This window comes from Haliotis cracherodii, unplaced genomic scaffold (genome assembly GCF_022045235.1).
Source record: "Haliotis cracherodii isolate W230 unplaced genomic scaffold, xgHalCrac1.p SCAF_2, whole genome shotgun sequence".
In the NCBI taxonomy this organism is placed as follows: Eukaryota; Metazoa; Mollusca; class Gastropoda; order Lepetellida; family Haliotidae; genus Haliotis; species Haliotis cracherodii.
Genome location: NW_027266275.1, coordinates 51,856,694 through 51,862,873, shown reverse-complemented (window position 1 = coordinate 51,862,873; position 6,180 = coordinate 51,856,694).

Genomic DNA, 6,180 nt, shown 5'->3' with positions numbered 1-6,180 from the left:
GCTACTACACAAAAAAAGTGTTTTGAGATATTAAATATATTTTGTCACATCATACAGAAGACTTCTTCCACTAAGCCTAAATATTGAGCAGGCCCCAGTTACACAAAAGTATGGTATCAAGTTTTTGATGTAAGCCAGCTCTGTGCATTTATGAACTCATTAAGCAATTCCCTGTAAATACTTATGATTGGACAAGTTTATATCTGGGAATATGAACGTCGCAGATTATACTGAAAATTGAAAGAGAACACTGTCCACAGTATCAGTCCTATTAAAATCCGGTCTTGGTTATGGCTACTCCTACACAAATTTGATATCCCATTTCAGGTGACCCGTGAAGATCCGGGGTAGAATAGGTCTAGCAACCCATGCATGTTGTAAGAGGCGACTAACGGGATCAGGGGGCTGATGCATGTCATCGTATCCCAATTGCGTGGGTCGATGCTCATGACGTCAATCACTGGATTGTCTGGTTCGGACTCTACTATTGACAGACCGCCGTCATATGGCTGGAATATCGCTTAGTGCGGTGTTAAACAACAAACACACATTTCAGGTCACCAACAGACGTGACTGACCAATGAAATGACTTGCATGAAGTCAACAACAGCCAATAGAAAACAGCATTTTCCGCATATTTATTACCATGAATAAGAACCTTAATAAGCTGTTCCAGAAAACCATATATGTCCAGGTGGTCAGGGACTTGTGGTTTTTCATAAATTTTTCACATAAAAGGATATTAAATAATGTCGTAACACTTTCAAGAAATCTAACATTTTTTGCTGTATGAAATATTTCAATTCCGCGATAAAGTTCATAATTGATATTTGCACATTTGAATCGTGATTTGTAAAAGATACACTATCTGATGATCCATACGTACAGGTTTCTGAAGACGGTTGTTGTGAAATATACTACTCAAGAGTCAAATTGTGTGCATCTGTTGAATGGCCAAAGACATTATTGCGTAAAGACATGTTTTGAGAACAAAAGTCTGTTGTGAACCGTTCAGTGCCAACAAGCAACAGGTGAACAAATAATCAGTCGGATCACCAGTCAAAATGAGTATCTGACCAAACCAGAAGCGGAAGGTTGTCTGAGGTAGACTGTTCCACGCTTCTGTGCGAGCATTGCCGAGAAGGACGGTGTGAGAGGGAGATCTGCAGATCGTTCCACGCGTGTTCGTTAAGGTGGGGTTTGGTCACCGGGCTGGCCACTCCCATGCAGACAAACATGGTCTCCTGCTTTATGTTGGCAGCAACGACCCTGGCATGTTTGGGTCGTGCGTTATCGTCAATGAAGATGAAGTCCGGTCCGATTGTACCCGCATACGGCCTCTCACGTTCACATCCAGAATGTCGTGCCTGTTGCGCACACCTGTCGTGTCCCGCTGTAGGACATGGAGATCGGTTCTTCCAGCTCTACTGATCCCACCCCAAACCATGATTGAGTCCCCTCCAAACTGGTCATGTGTGGCTATGTTGGAATCCTGAAATCTTTCTCCTTGTCAACGCCACAGTTGGGAACCATAATCGGTGAAGTCTAGACGGTATCTCGATTCATCAGCGAAAAAGTACATGAGCCCAGTCCACGTCTATTCAATTGAAGTGATCATCGCTGTCTTCCCGCTGTATGCTGGGACACTGTCGACCAGCTTGTTTTCACTGCGTAGCTGATCCAAACGTCTGGTACCGAGTCCATGCCCTGCTGCACACTTTGACACCGAAGACGTTTGCAACGTTACGTTCTGTCGCTCCAGTTTCAAGCATGCCTATGAATCTGTCTTATTCTTTCAAACTTCTTCAAACTCAACGACTGTTTTGAGGTTGAGTCATGTTCTTTTTCTTCACATTTTGGAGCAGGAATTTCTTTTCTTCTGAAAAGAGAGCTGCGATTTTTTTACTGCCCATTTCAAATTCAACCTATGGAAAGAATGTTAAAAATTTCTCACTGTTTACTGGAACATAACACCTTGACAGATGGAAATTTTTAAACGGAATGAAAATAGCAGTATAATAAAGAATGATTATATAATAAAAGACCATACGTAAGATCCAGCGACGTAATTAGGTATTAATTGACTATAAAAGATAACACTGGGGATTAAGGGTCTTGCCCTAAATACTTAATGCATATCTTCAGCAAAGATGACATCTGTGTCGATCCTTCAAAAATAGATTTAGTCACTCAGACACGTGTGTCAATTCTTAGATTTGGTCTTGTATTATCACAAATTTGTGGCAAACCTACCTGGCATCGTGTTCCCTCTATACAACCTTCTGGGAAAAAACACAATGCCAACAGGCATTCAAAAAGCTAAAGCAAGCCCTTCTAACAGCCCCCATCCTGGCATATCCCGACCAAAAAAACCCTTCATCCTCACAACTGATGCATCTCAAACTGCAATAGGGTACATTTTAGGTCAACTTGATTCTCATGGCGTAACTTGAAATGGTGTTGTTAATTCGTGTCTTTTGACCATATCTTCCTGTTCTGTTTTAAGGAACAAGCCATGTTGATTGGTAACGCTTCGTTGCTCGTCAGTTTCCAAGTAAGGGTATATGATGCTTAATGGTCATTTCCCATCACAGTCAACAACTTTTATGGCCACTTGAAATGAAAGATTTGAAATCATTATTAATGAATAAGGGTTACAGGTATACTGTCTCTCATAGTCATGTCTCTGTCAAAGATAATGGCTTTGCTCACGAATTATTCTGTATTGATAAGGATGGCCATATTTTATGGAGTTATTTTCTTTCACTGCATGAGTTGACTTTCGAAGTCTACATATTAGTTAGGACAAAATATACCTTATATGGTTTCATTTATCTTGTAATGGGATGGGAAGTTAAAATTGAATATTTCTGGAGAAGAGGTATAATACCTTCTGCCAGCGGATCCTATCACGACTCAGGGACACAACTCATTCGGAGACTGGGGGGCACGGGTGGCCCAGTCGTCTAAGGCGCTGCGATACGCTGTGCAGAGTTGCGTCCCTTGCGCACGCCAGAAACCTATGATTGTGGGTTCGAATCCCGGTTCGCCCCGATTATGTTTCTAGGTTTGTCAGCACCATACCCGTGCTCGAAGTGGTAAATGTCTGAGATCTGCATCACTTCGGGCTTTCCTCCCACATGAAGCTGACACGCCGTGATATAACTGGAATACTGTTAAAAGCGGTGTTCAACCCAACTCACTCACTCACTCATTCGGAGACCACTCGGACATCCGTAATCTGCAGATCTCTCAAAGTACCAGCGACAAACGTCTGAGTGTAGGAAAGGAAGACACCAGCAGCCCGGTATGCCCAGGTATAACAGTATATTCCTGGGGAGAATAAAGACATAAATAGGGTAACAGATAAAAACACTTGAGATCAGGATATCAAACCGATATAAACGATATCTGTTGGGGGTCATATGAGGATAGAGATGCAAATATCAAATGTCAAGTAGGGACTACTTTCAGTGTTTGTAAACAAACATGGCGTCGCCATTGTCTTTCAGCGATCGAGTCAGAATTAACCATCGGAAATCTGGAGAAACTACTGGGATAATCACTCTCATTATCAAAGAATAGTCTAAATACTGAAAATCAGTGTCTAACTGTGACAAGGCAACTTACAAGTTTTGGCTTTGGATATATGAATTGCGAAACAATTTTTCCAGGACACTAGCCAAGCGGAATCTGTTTCCATATCTGTGCTTGTAGACCTATGCGGCTTGGAACCTTTTCCACAAATTTAAACAGTTTGATTTGGCCGAAGTATTTCGAATTGTTACCTTGTTTCATTTTGTCGCTGTGTGACCACCTGACTGCATTTCGTAACGTATTCTAACATGACATTGAAGAAAGCTTGATTCTGATTGATTAAAAAGAGGTTTCCTTTTTGCCAGGGAAACCCCTTTCAAATATATTAAGCCTTTTAACACATAAAGTGCATATGAATACATATCGATTCATAAAAAATTGCTGCCGATCGGTCACCCCCATATGAAATGTAAAACGTATCCATATTTCCTCTATAACACGTTGGGTCTGTAATACACACCGAGTCGACGGCTCTCGCGAAATTGGTAATCACATTGTACTAGCAGTAGTCTCTGAAATAAACAGTAATTTACAGAAAAACGGTTGTTAAATTATAACTATCAAATAATATAAAAAGGAGCCCAGAGACTTTCTTCATTTTCATATACTGCACTAGTCTAGACTTGCCAAACATTATAGACTTACATGGGCTGTATTGGATATATTTGTTTCAGGGTCTGTATGACAAACTATACCAGCAGTCTCAGTCCTAGTAAATCTACAGGTTAATGTTGAACCACATCATAGATAGGGGTTGTAATCTTGCTTCCTGTAACTTGTCTGCTGAGTCACGGAGAATGTAAACATTGGCAGCCATAACGACTGTTGTGATGTGTGATAACCGTGATGGAGGTCAAGTTCTGCAACATCCAAGTTCAAGGTGGAGAGATCTTTTTTTTTTTATTTACTGGAGGTAATTGCTAACTAACTAATAACACTTACACATGTAAAATAAATAACAGAATATTGATGAAAAAGATTGTTTAAATATATTCGTTTAGCATTTTTAAAACTATTTCAACAACCTGTTGATGTGTATTTGTCGTCATTCACTTGTTGCTCAGTTAATGAATTTATTACAAGTATAATGGTAGCACCACTCAGATTACCTGATAAAGGTTCCCATTCGGCATTTCTTGGGTCTGGGGTAATTATTTAATCTAAGTCCAGGTTTGAAGTGAGGTGAAATGTGTGTTATGCATTTTACACGTGGCAGCCCAGCGAGAGATGAATGATCAGTTGATTTGCTTTTTTGTAAATCAATGGATTATTCCTAGCCATCAAAGGATCAACCGAAAATACGTTGATTGGGTAATCAATCTTATCTTACACAGTGGATATGTCAAAAGTAAGTATCATGGCGTGAAGTGCCGATGTAAAAACAACATACTTTGTTCAAAGGGTTAAACGATAATACGTTGATTGATTGCTCATTGTTATAGATTTTTTTTTAAGAACCGTGGACATTGTGAAAATAGTTGTCACGTGGGCTTTCTCAACTGACCTTTGAGACTTGACACCTATGTGAAACAACTGAAACAAACCAAGTGCTCAGTTGAGAAACAAATACGGGTTATGACATCCCGAAATGATATTTTAGAATATTTGATTGTTACGGAGACACGCGACATCGAATAAGTTTCTTTGTACAGCTGGAGACGTGTGGGATATTGTTCCTTTATGTGGACATTCACGGATACATTCCTCGAACAAGGAAGCTGCCTAAAATTATATGTATAACTTTGGTAGGTTGTAATTATGATATTTGCATTTTGTTCTCATTCATTTGCTGTAGTGTCATAGCGACTGATTTACGACTACCATTGTCTGAAGTACATTTGACTCCAAAGGCTAATTACCTTGTAGCCATGTCTCCATAGGTTAATTGTCACTACGTTTTAGGCGCTAATCCCCGTTGTTAATCCTCACCAACATTTCATTGTATATTGACTGACAGACAACCTGGGCTACTATATCACTTCCCGTAAATTACTGTTATTTATAGTATGACATTTATTGCCTTAATTGTTCAGCTGTGTCGGTTCATCACCCCCAGAAGTCCCATGTCCAGAGCAACATCATTGTCTGTCCATTGTTGTTCATTACTATATATGTGCTACCATTACACTGTTACGACGGTGTTAGTCAAGCTTGGTATTCCGAGTGCCATCTTCCCGAGGCAAGTTAGTTAACTGACTATAAAAGTCCAGTTTCCACCCTTGCCGAACTAGGCTGGTATTATGGAGTTACATTTTGGCTGGACTAACGAGTCTATGCATAGTCCAATCAAAATCGCGCACCGAAATCGAAATCCAGTTCGTAAAGTGTCACGCAGATTTCGGTCGACTGCAGTATTTGCAAAACATGTGCACCGCTAACTCGTTGTCAACAGATATTTTCTAAATCTTTTCATGCTTTTAATCAACGTTCTCACGTAATTTGATACACTTCGCGATGTAAGACTCGTTTTATCACAATGTAGATCTTGATTATCAATCAGCTCGTCTTGACTGGGCGCCACCGTTTTGTTTGAAGCAAATGCAAGTGATACGAGACGTAGAATCTTATTGGTCAATAGGAGAG